Source organism: Lepus europaeus, chromosome 3 (genome assembly GCF_033115175.1).
Source record: "Lepus europaeus isolate LE1 chromosome 3, mLepTim1.pri, whole genome shotgun sequence".
NCBI lineage: Eukaryota > Metazoa > Chordata > Mammalia > Lagomorpha > Leporidae > Lepus > Lepus europaeus.
Window position 1 is genome coordinate 132,199,836 of NC_084829.1, and position 11,866 is coordinate 132,211,701.

At 38.6% G+C, this 11,866-nt stretch overlaps 1 long non-coding RNA gene across 2 annotated transcripts in view; it reads right to left on the reverse strand.

Annotated features, from left to right (window-relative positions):
- The window catches only part of LOC133756195 (uncharacterized), a 53,781-nt gene extending 42,123 nt beyond the window's left edge, over positions 1-11,658 (reverse strand). Inside the window, exon 1 of one of the 2 annotated variants that reach the window (XR_009865524.1) lies at positions 11,471-11,658. This is a non-coding gene — a long non-coding RNA (uncharacterized LOC133756195). The remainder of the gene's footprint in view (positions 1-11,470) is intronic. The other variant, XR_009865523.1, reaches the window with a different exon arrangement.
- Between the last annotated feature and the right edge of the window lie 208 nt (positions 11,659-11,866).

Consider the following 11,866-nt stretch of genomic DNA (forward strand, 5'->3'; position numbering starts at 1 on the left):
TCTCTCTCTCACTATTCACTCTGCCTGTCAAAAAAAAAAAAAAAAAAAAAAGAAAAGAAAAGAAAAAAAAAAGAAAGGAAAGAGAAATCAATAATCAAATGATACTACAGACCATTGTTATGGTTACCATAGTGAGGAGCCACATCTGTTTAAATTTGAGTTAATGACAAGAAATAAAAATTAATTTCCTTAGTTATAGAATCCCATTTCAACACTCCAGTTTTCACCTGTGGCCAGGGACTACCATTTTGTATATTGTCAGAAAAAGGGGCGCATAATGGAGAGGAGACCGAATTTATTCATAGAAAATAAATCAGGCTTCCAAACCTGGGGAAGAATGTGGAGGTGTGGTGGGAAGAGACAATAGGGTGTGAGACCAAATTGAATTTCAGGGACAAGAGATAAATTCCAATTTTATCTGTCTTTTGGGCAATGAACTAGAATGGCTGAGGTTTCTGTCCTTGTTCCATCAGATATCATGGATATAGAACATTTTCATCATTGCAGAAAATTTATTTACAGTGCTGTGTTTTGTCCTCATTTTATTCCATAATATATAGTGAATATATTTTCTTCTTAAAAGATGATATCCAACACAAATTTTAGCTATCAAGTATTATTTCATTACATTAATCCACCATGCTATCAAGAAACTAATTAATTTCTGCAAAAATAATATTTTTAACTTTTTGTTATTTTAAATATGATTTTGGTAATAAACAGAAAACAAGAACCCATGACCCATGTAGCAGAGCATTTTCTGTCATCTTCGGTTTTTTATTTAGAATAAATTCTTAGAAATAAAATGGCTGACCTTACTAGTTAAAGTGATCAGTTTAAGTTTATAACTGATCATAAAGGTAGGATTAAGTGTCAAAGGGATCACATAAAAAATACAAGTCTCTACTAATAATAATTGACAGAATTAAGAAGGAGGGAACGACCTAACATGGGAACAGGATACACAGCAGACTCATAGAATGACAAATGCCCTAAACAGCACTCTGGCCTCAGAATCAGCCCTTAAGTCATTTGGATCTGGCTAAAAAGCCCATGAGAGTATCTCAGGCATGGAAAGACAAGACACAGTGGCAAAAAATGACCTAAATGAAAGATATCTGTGAGTGAGATCCTGGTGGAAAGAATGGGCCATCAAAGAAGGAAGTACCTTTCTCTGAAGGGAGGAGAGAACTTCCACTTTGATCATGGCCTTGTCTAAATAAGGTCAGAGTTTGTGAACTCAAGAGGCTTCCATAGCCTTGTCAGCTTATGGCAAGAGCCTCAGGTAATTACTGATGTCATAAATAAGAGTGTCAATTGTTAAATCAACAACGGGAGTCACTGTGCACTTGCTCCCCATGTAGGACCTCTGTCCTTAATGTATTGTACTATGCAAATTTACGGTAAAACTAATCTTCAAACAGTACTTTATACTTTGTGTTTCTGTGTGGGTGAAAACTGCTGAAAGCTTTACTCAGTGTAGAGTTGATCTTCTGTATATAAAGATAATTAAAAATGAATCGTAATGAAGAATGGAATGGGAGAGGGTGTAGGAGATGGGATGGTTTTTGAGTAGGAGGGAGGTTATGGAGCAAAAGCCGCTATAATCCAAAAGTTGTACTTTTAAAATTTATATTTGTTAAATAAATGTTTTCTATAATAAAATGGCTGGATTAGACACTATAAATATGTTTTTAAGACATTTGATATGTGTTGTCAAATTCCTCTTCCAAAAGTTTATCCGTTTACATGCCCTTAGGGTGATAGCAGAGTTGTTTAATTGTGAAAGAACAAGAACTATACCCTCAATACCAAAACTAAAACATAACAGAATAGTAGCATAGCTACCTCTATGAAGACTAGAACTTCAAATTTGGATAAGAATAGCTGTAACACACCAGGAAAAATAATGATTACCAATCACTCTTATAGTATTCCTGTATAATGGGCTTTAACTTGGCACTTTATTAAATCAATTCTCATCATAGTCCTGTAAATTAAGCACTACTGTTACTATCATCATGTAATTAGACATTAACTCCTAAGGCATCTGAAGTTAGAAGCTTATAGGAGGTCACTCTGCTAATCAACAAAGGAAGGATTTGAATTTAAATGGCTTCTTCCAAGTTGATAAGATTCAACAGTTCATGTCTTTAACCACTCCACCTCATTGCCTCTCAACCATTAATTTATATCCCAGTGGTTTCAACTATTGTAGATTCCTCCTCCCCTCCCCAACCAATCTCCAAATATGTAGAAGTGCCAACCCCTAGTACCTCAAAATGTGACCTTATTTATTAAAAAGTCCACAGAAGGAATTAGTTAAGAGGAACTCATATTTGAGTAGAGTGGGATCCTAATCCAATATGTTCAATGTCCTTATGAGAAGATGGCCAAGTGAAAACACAGATAGATGCACAGAGAGGATACTATGTGGTGAGAAAGGCAGAGACTGAAGCTATGGAGCTGCAATCCAGCAGAATCCGGGAATAGCAATCAATTGTTTGGTACTTTGTTAGAGCATCCCAAGGAGACTAAGGCATCAAGTAAGTTAGATATTCTAGTGTCTGGTAAGATACCCAGTTAGTTCATGAATATGCCTTGCCCACTTACTATTTTGCCCCACTGTCACATTTGTCAGATACCTGTATGGTGCCCAATCACATGGGCCGATGATCAAAGACATTACATTTGCAATTGCTTCTGTGTATCTTGGAAATAGCACAGAACACCCTGACTGACTCACAAAAGGAACAATTTTTTTAATTTTCCAACATTATATTCAATTTCTGGGAAGTTAATAATTGTATATTTTTGTTCACTTGAGTGGGCAGTGATTCACTGGGACAGTATGATCTAGGCTGGGATCATGTAACTGTATTTAGATTTGTCTACCTTGTAGGAAAAACTGTCGGTTTAGGACAACAGTCACTTATCCATGAATCTGTCCTTTTGTCCTGATTTTTGTTTTCATCCTTAGTCAGATTGTAGTTTACTCAGTTTTGGTAAATCAGTATGCTTCTTAGTTTAAAAGAAAATGTAAATGAAATTTATGGTTCACTCCAAACTCAGAATAAAAAATAAATCTTCACAATGAAAAGGGCTGGAGATTATTCTATCTTGAGTGAATGTTTGAAATAAGATTTTTAAATTTTCCTTGCATGATATCAGAAGGATAGAAGAATCAAAATATAAGGACTTTCCCAGGAGATGTTGCTCTCCAGCCAACTTTTTCTCCACTGTTTGTTTGTATCCCTAACTCATTTGGCTCCCTGGAAGTAACACCTTCTCCAGCCTGTGAATGGCCCAGAACTCTAAAAGCAATGCAATTTTAAAGCTGGCCATTGTTTTCTCCTGGCAGTCAGGACTTAAAGAACAAAACTAATGGTAGTTTTTTTTTTTTTTTCCACAGTGCCCTTACGATGCTAATCATTGTGTTAAATATCTTCTTTACATATTGCACTTGAACTTTATAAAAATTTTAAGATGAATAGCAAAATTGGTATTCATGAGAAATCTGAAGCTTATGTTGTGTTACAAAGTCTACTAAATGGCAGTTTGGGCTTCAAACCTAAAGTGTCTAAACCAGAATGTATTCCAGCTGTGTGGTATGCAATTTCATGGCCCACGTATGGGCAGCATGTCACTGGTGGGCCCTGAAAAGGGAAGTAGGTGGATGTCCTAGTGGGGAAAGGACCAAAAAGGAACACGAAGGACTAACTTTCAGCACTTTATAACTTTCCTTATGGCTTCTCTTGAAATCTTTAAATATATACTGGTCACTAGACACCTGGGACAATAGGGCACGTGAATGAGGCTACTTCAGATCATTAAGAAGCATAAGAATCTATGCTGGGTTTTAAGACTGAACATGAGAAAAATGAAAATCAAATATCTCACCAGTATTTTTATATTAAATACATGCTGAATGGCAAGGTTTAGACACATTTGGTTAAATAGATATGCTGTTAAAATTTATTTCAACTGTTTATTTTTTACTTTTTTAAGTTCTAAATTATATATGTGACCCCCATGATGTTGCTTTTGGTTATTATTGCTTTAGATGGCCAGATAACCTGGACACCTTGAGCAATTTTAATTTCATTTAAATGGAGAAATTGGTCTGCCCTTTAGAGAAAGCTAAATAGTACAGGAATTCAAAAATAATAATTTTTTTTTTCAAAGTAGACAACATGCTATTCAGTTTTCAAGATAACCTCATTGTCCAGATTTTAAACCCAATTACTAAAAAATTACAAAAGTGAGATGTGAAAGTTTTAATTTTGTGGTAGATTGTTTGCAAAAACTAGACTCATTATTCCCACCCCCTTTTTTTGGAACTGCTTTGCAACTGCTCTCAGAGATGGGGTTTATTTCTCTACTCCTTCCATCTCAGTGTATTGCCACTGGTAGAATATGTCAAAAATGATAATCTGCCAAGTCTAGGCTTAGTTAGCAACAGACCCTGAACTCCACCTTGCTGTCATGGAATTTTGCCCAGTTTTTCATGCGAACAGTCTCCAAGCTGCCTGCATGGGAATGAGTGACCATGTGGAGCTGAGGGAAAGTGCTCCAGATGAGATCATCTGTGTTAGTTCTCTGTAGCTGCTGTAACATAAAATGATCATACATTTTGGAGCTTAAAATGATCCCAATTTGTTATGTAACAGTGCTATAGATCAGAAGTCCAACACAGATCTCACTGGACTATAAAATCAGTGTTCTTTCCTGGAGGCTGTGGCGGGGAGAATTCTTTTCCTTACCTTTTCTGTCTTCTCTAGGCTGCCTTCATCCCTCGATTTATGGATGCTACTTCCATCTTCAAATCTAGCAGCAGTAGGTGGAATCCTTATCACATCACATCCCTGGGCTCTCTTTTGATTCCCTTTTGGACTTTTGAAGACTCTTGTTATTCCACTGAGCTCACCCATGTAACAGAAGGAAGTCTTTATTTAAGGTCAACTTATTAGCAACTGCAGTTCCATCTGCAGTTGTAATTACCCTTTACTGTGTCAGGTTCCAGAGATTAAAGTGTGGACATGTTTGGAGGGGGCAGTAACTGCTCTGCCCCTACATCCCTTGATCAGCCAGCTCCTGAGAGACTGGTTGCAGATTCTTGGGTGAGTCTAGCTCTGTTCAGAAATGCCCAGCTGAACCCAGAGCATGTTGCTGATCTGCAAGAATGGATTATAAATTGGCTAAGAACTTTAAAAAAAAGTTTGAGTGACTTTTTTGTGAAACAAAAGAAAACTGAGGCAGTCTTTGAAAAGCTCCAAGAAATGTGAACATAGGTGTGCTCCAAAATCAAATTTCTGAAACCAGCTTGAATATGTGAGGTACTCTATTTTCACTTGACTGTTTCTTCTTCTTCTTCTTTTTTTTTCTTCCTTTTTTGACAGGCAGAGTGGACAGTGAGAGAGAGACAGAGAGAAAGGTCTTCCTTTGCCGTTGGTTCACCCTCCAATGGCCGCCACGGCCGGTGCACTGCGGCCGGTGCACCACGCTGATCCAAAGCCAGGAGCCAGGTGCTTCTCCTGGTCTCCCATGGGGTGCAGGGCCCAAGCACTTGGGCCATCCTCCACTGCACTCTCGGGCCACAGCAGAGAGCTAACCTGGAAGAGGGACAACCGGGACAGAATGTGGCGCCCCGATCGGGACTAGAACCTGGGGTGCCGGCGCTGCAAGGCGGAGGATTAGCCTATTGAGCTGCAGCGCAGGCCTTAACTGTTTCTTAAAAATCATTTTTGCTGTTTTTAAAGTTAATGGAGTTATTGTAAGATAAGCTCAGTCTCTCTGCTGAATTATTTGCAGTGTAGAAAATCACAGTGTAGACTTTCCCTGTTAACTTTGTCAACCCTGCTCTTAGATGACCTCTGTCCACAAAAGGGAGGCGTAGTGTTCAAGCCCTTGCTCTTTGGAATAAAATACCTTGTGACCTGGGACGGTTTTCCATTAATGGATAAGCAGTATTTTTTTTAAACACCTCTGGAGCTGTTCAGTTATACTTTTAATTCACTTTTAAGTATGTTCAACTTGAATAAAGTTACAGTTTGCACTGTCTGGTGTAGATCTCATTGTCAACTGTTGGAGTTTGTTTATCGTGAAGGGGAAGACTTGATATGCTCCACAGTGTAAATTCTGTTTTGGTTGTGAAACTGAAAGGGGAAAATGTCAAAGCAGCTTTCTGTGCAAACATTTTAGTATTCTGAATCAAACCTCAGAGAAACTGGAACTCAAAAAATCTTGCACGTGGAAACTATGACCCACACAGAACAATTTCTAATTGAAGCACATGAAGTTTTTACCTTGTAATGTTTTAGCTATGATCCCAAGATTTCCACTTCATGTATTTACCAGTGTAATATGCAAGAGCAGTGGGTCAACATCATCAGTTCGACATCAGAGTCTCATAAAATGGGGCCCATCTGTCCATTAATAGCCTCGTGGTATAAAAGTTCCAATGCATGTGTGTGTGTTGGGTGGGGTGGGGAGATGGTGAGTAGGAAGGGGCTCTTCATTAGTAAAAAAAAATATGTATTACTAAAGACCTGAGATTGGAAATTAATAAATAAAAGCAGTTATCTAGCAACCAAACAAGATTCATACATTCAAAATTGCAGGAAAATAAATGACCTGCTATGGTTCCCAGTATAACAGTAGATCAGGAAATTGAAGAATAAATAAATAATTACATCATTGAAAATTATGTTTCTTGATTTATTTTTCTGCTTCTTTCCTGTTGGAATGGTTTGAACTTTGTCACCATAAAATCTGTCTGAGCAGGATATTAAAGAATTTACTATTTTTTTCCTATTTTTCCCATTGACAGAAGAATGAGTTTAGACTAACCTAGGAAATTTGGAGATTCTTATACATTGGCTGAATACCAGGGTAGATCTGTTTTCTTAATTTCATTATTACTATGTTTCTGGTGGGAGTCATGTTATTGGCCTCCGGAGGATGTCATAGTGTCTTCTGAGCTGCATATTGGATACAGGCTTCTTGTTTTCTGGCTAAATGTGTGCTCACTGGAAAACTTGTATAGTTTCCACTGCAACCCTGAAAATGCTTGCTAACCTGTCACTTTGAGGAAATTTGGGCATTGGGGAACTCTGAACAAAACTATGCTTACAGTGTTACTGCCTGACGCCATGCATTGTGATGAACTAGAACCAGCTTGAGTGACTCACATGTCAGCACACATGTGTGATATGTTTCTCCATGTGATGTGTAAATATCTGTACCCACAGGCCTATGTGAGAATGAGGTGAGAAGAGACATATCTTCCTACTGACAGAAAAAGGCCAATGTGCTTAGGTGGCTTTGTGAAGTATTTTACAGCACAATTAAGATAACAACATTGCTTTCATTTAATTAACTTAGTAAGTGCAAATACTAGTATACAAAGACAGGGAGATGAGATGAAGAAATGCATTTATTGAGCTCCTCCTGTGTGTGCGTGCCCATTACTCTCATTGTATTTATTGCTGGCAATGGGCAGTATATGGACAGCAAATGGATAAGGAAATGGTTCAGGAACATCAGACCACTTTATATGTGATATCCAGAATCCAAACTCTAGTGTGATTCCAAAACATCTGTCAAGAGCCCTATACTGGCCTGTGCTGTGGCTCACTTGGTTAATCCTCCGCCTGTGGCACCGGCACCCCGGGGTTCTAGTCCCGGTTGGTGTGCCGGGTACTAGTCCCGGTTTGCTCCTCTTCCAGTCCAGCTGTGGCCCGGGAGGGCAGCGGAGGATGGCCCAAGTGCTTGGGTCCCTGCACCCACGTGGGAGACCGGGAGAAAGCACCTGGCTCCTGACTTCGAATTGGCACAGCGCCAGTCGTGGTGGTCATTAGGGGAGTGAACCAATGGAAGGAAGACCTTTCTCTCTGTCTCTCTCTCACTGTCTATAACTCTCTGTCTCTCTCACTAACTCTGCCTGGCCAAAAAAAAAAAAAAAAGAAAAAAAAAAAGAAAAGAAAAGAGCACTATACCGTTCAGCCTTTTCACCCCCAAGGAATTCATGGTCTAGGTCAGTTTAATGTCCTGAATATTTGCTGCCTCTCCATTGACTACTGTGTAAAGGATTTTACACACAATTGTCAGAACTGATAAAATAAAAAATTGAAATAAAAATGTCTTTGTGGAAATCATAGCATTCTCTCTCTCTCTCTCTCTTTTTTTTTTTTTGTTTTGTTTTGTTTTGTTTCTTTGCCAGGCAGAGTTAGACAGTGAGAGAGAGAGAGAGAGAGACAGAGACAGAGACAGAGAGAAAGGTCTTCCTTTCCTCTGGCTCACCCCCAAAATGGCCGCCACGGCCGGCGTGCTGCACCGATCCGAAGCCAGGTGCCAGTGCCTCCTCCTGGTCTCCCATGCGGGTGCAGGGCCCAAGCACTTGGGCTATCCTCCACTGCCTTCCCAGGGCACAGCAGAGAGCTGGACTGGAAGAGGAGCAACTGGGACAGAATCCGGCACCCCATCCGGGACTAGAACCCAGGGTGCCAGCACCGCAGGCGGAGGATTAGTCATGTGAGCCATGACACTGGCTGCATTCTCTTAATTATATTTTAAGAGTTCTATACCTGTTTCTTTTTTGTAATTTTTATCAGGAATTGACTTCTTGAATATAGTAGCAATGAAGATTTTATTAGTGTACAGTGTATTTTTGATATTGCTTATTTAAAAAGTATTCTTTAAAATTTCGAAACATCTTTTTAGGAATAAGGCTATAAATATTGTATTAATAATTTTTTTAAAAAATTTGAGAAGCAGACTTACAGAGAGAGAGCGAGCTCCCTTCTGCTGATTTGTTATGCAAATGCCTGCAGCACTGGGGCTGGGCCAGGGCCAAGGCCAGGGTTAGGAGCCAGGAACACAATCCAGGTCTCCCTTGTGGGTGGCAGGAACCCAGTTACTTGAGCTATCCCCACTGCAGGAAGTTGGAGTCAGGAACTGGAGCTGGGAATTGGCCCCAGGCACTCTGATGTGGGACACAGGCATCTTAACTACTGGTCTAAATTCCACTTATAAAATATCTACCCTTTATTTTGGAAATGCAAATACTTGTCCTTGGTATCTCATGTTTTATCTTTTCAATAATTCCTTGTGGCAGGCATTAATATCCAAGTATTAAAATGTGAGAATTTTCTGGAAAGTAGAGGGCAAGTAACTTACAAGCAGTGGCACTAAGGCCTAACCCAGACAGACTGCTGCCCTGATAGCACACGTTTGCTTTCTCAAACGTACACTTGAGTAAGGATCCTCGTTTAGGCTATTAAGGATCATTGCTTACATTGATTTGAACTAGAAAATTCAGAAAATGGACAATAAAATGAGAAATGCTGCAATTTTTAAAAATCTCTAGGTTAGAATAGAAGGAAGAATTTAGAAAACAAAAAGTCACTTTAAATGGGACTATACTATCTATGTCACAAGTAGCTTTGGGGATGTTAACAGAAAAGAGTAAATATTTCAACAGGCAATCTTCAGGGCTAACAAATCTAAAACAAAAGCATCATCAATAATACTCCATTTCCCTTTCCTGGCTGGAAAGAGCCACCTGGCATGAATGTTTGAATTATTTTGCAACATTGGGTGATCTGCATTTGGCTCCTGGGTAGTATCTACATCCTCATTGGAGATGAAAACATTCTCAGTCTTTGCAGTTAGAACACAGGCACTGTCTGTAACAATTCAGAGAGCATTTCACTTCTTGGTGCCTTTTTCACATGTGCACCGCAGGAATCTTGCACAATTATTTGTATGGAAAAATCTAGTTAGTAACCAAAAGACAGACATGCATACAGGTTATAAACTGTCAATTTTATGTCATGAACAAATGGATTCTGATTCCTTTTGTCACTTTCTAGCTGTGTCCCTTTTCCTGTCATCAAAATACAGGTAAGATTCTTAGGATTAGGTTATTGTAGAAGATGAATAGATGGATACATTTGGAGCACACGGCATTGGTGTTTAGAACAGTATAAAACATCAAACAGTCCGTGCTATTAGTATTTATATCACTGGGTGTAGCATTATGTTGTCTGATGTTTCCCAAAAAGGAACTAATACCCATATTGAACTCCTGTGATTGACCACACAAGGCCATGAACAAACCAAGTGGGAGGAAAGCCGGTCTCTAACTAGTAGCTCCAGAACCCTAGTATTTAGGTCTGAGCTGTTGTCTTTGGGCTCTTTAATCTGAGCAACTGGGTGCTTCCCCTACATAAAACTTCTTTCTCCCAAGGTCATTGCAGAAACAAGAAGACCCTTGAGGCCAGTAACTTGTTATTTATTTTTAAATGTTGTAAAATAAAAATAATAGTGTGAGGCTTCAGCTTGAGCTTCCTTTCTGAAATGACCCTTGACAGGAACTGGAAATAGTTCTTGTCAATGCGGCCATTATCTGTTGTGACCTAATGGGATGTGGGAGGTACAGCGGAATTTTTGAGTTCTTTGTGCACAGGAATAAAATGTTGGTCATTTGGTTAAAATAAGTTATTTTCTTGTTTTTTTTAGAAAGCTTTTATTTGATAAATATAAATATATATATATACTTATACATATATATATATATATATGTATAAATAGATACAACTTTTGGAATATACCAGTTCTTCCCCTCATATCTGCCCTCCCATCCCCAAACTGTCCTACCTCCTACTCTCTCTCCCATCCCATTCTTCATTAAGATTCATTTTCAATTATCTTTTTATACAGAAGATCAACTCTATACTAAGTAAAGATTTCAACAGTTTGCACCCATAAAGACACAAATATATAAAGTACTGTTTGAAGACTAGTTTTACCATTAATTCTCATAGTACAACTCATTAAGGACAGAAATCCTACATGTGGAGCAAGTGCACATGAGTCCTGTTGTTGATTTAATAATTGACACTCTTATTTATGATGTCAGTGATTACCCGAGGCTCTTGTCATGAGCTTCCAAGACTATGGAAGCTTTTTGAATGCACAAATTCCATCAATGTTTAGACAGGGCCATACGCAAAGTGGAAGTTCTCTCCTCCTTTCAGAGAAAAGTACCTCCTTCTTTTATGGCCCCTTCTTTCCACTGGGATCTCACTTCCATAGATCCTTCATGTAGATCATAGAATAAGTTATTGGTTTTTAAAATCAAATCAAAATATGGAAGTCAAAAGAGTTGGCACTCTACTTGAATTTTTTCCTTATTTGTTAGGACTGTCTCACTATTTTATAAATAGTGGAAAAATAAATTACAAATAACAAATACATGTTTTGGGGCCTCATGGAACCCAGGAGGCAGTTATAGGCACAGCAGGCAAAGACAAGTTTAATTTATCATTATTTCCCAGGAAAATAAGTGGTCCTCATTCTAGCCTTATCTGGTAAGCAAACTGACAAAATGCTTTAAAAACAATTCAGAATAGTCAGTGCTCCCTTCCACCAGCAGCCTTGCACAAAGCTCAAATTATTCTTTCCATACCCCAGTGCTTTCTCCTCTTCCTGGGAACAAGGGCATTATGTGTCCTCAGCATCACTCAGGCCTTACCCTTGGGCAGATCTTTAAAGCAGGACAAATTGCTGGTTCTGCTGGAAAGGAAATATAAACCTACTGGGCATGAATTTGAATGCAATGATGACAGATAGCTGTAGCAGATCAAGTGTTGATTTCCTCCAGCATTAAGAGATGATGCAATTTGAGATTATATTGTTTTGTTGCTTTTAGAAATCTGCAAAAATTTATATGCCTGTGGCCTGGTGTAAAGGAATTAAAAGAATGAGTAATATCACATGAATTTCTTGCTTAAACTTGCTTGAAAAGTTAAAGTGTTTTGGGAATAAATACTGGCTCCTCAGCATGAGAATTGGGGTTTTCTTG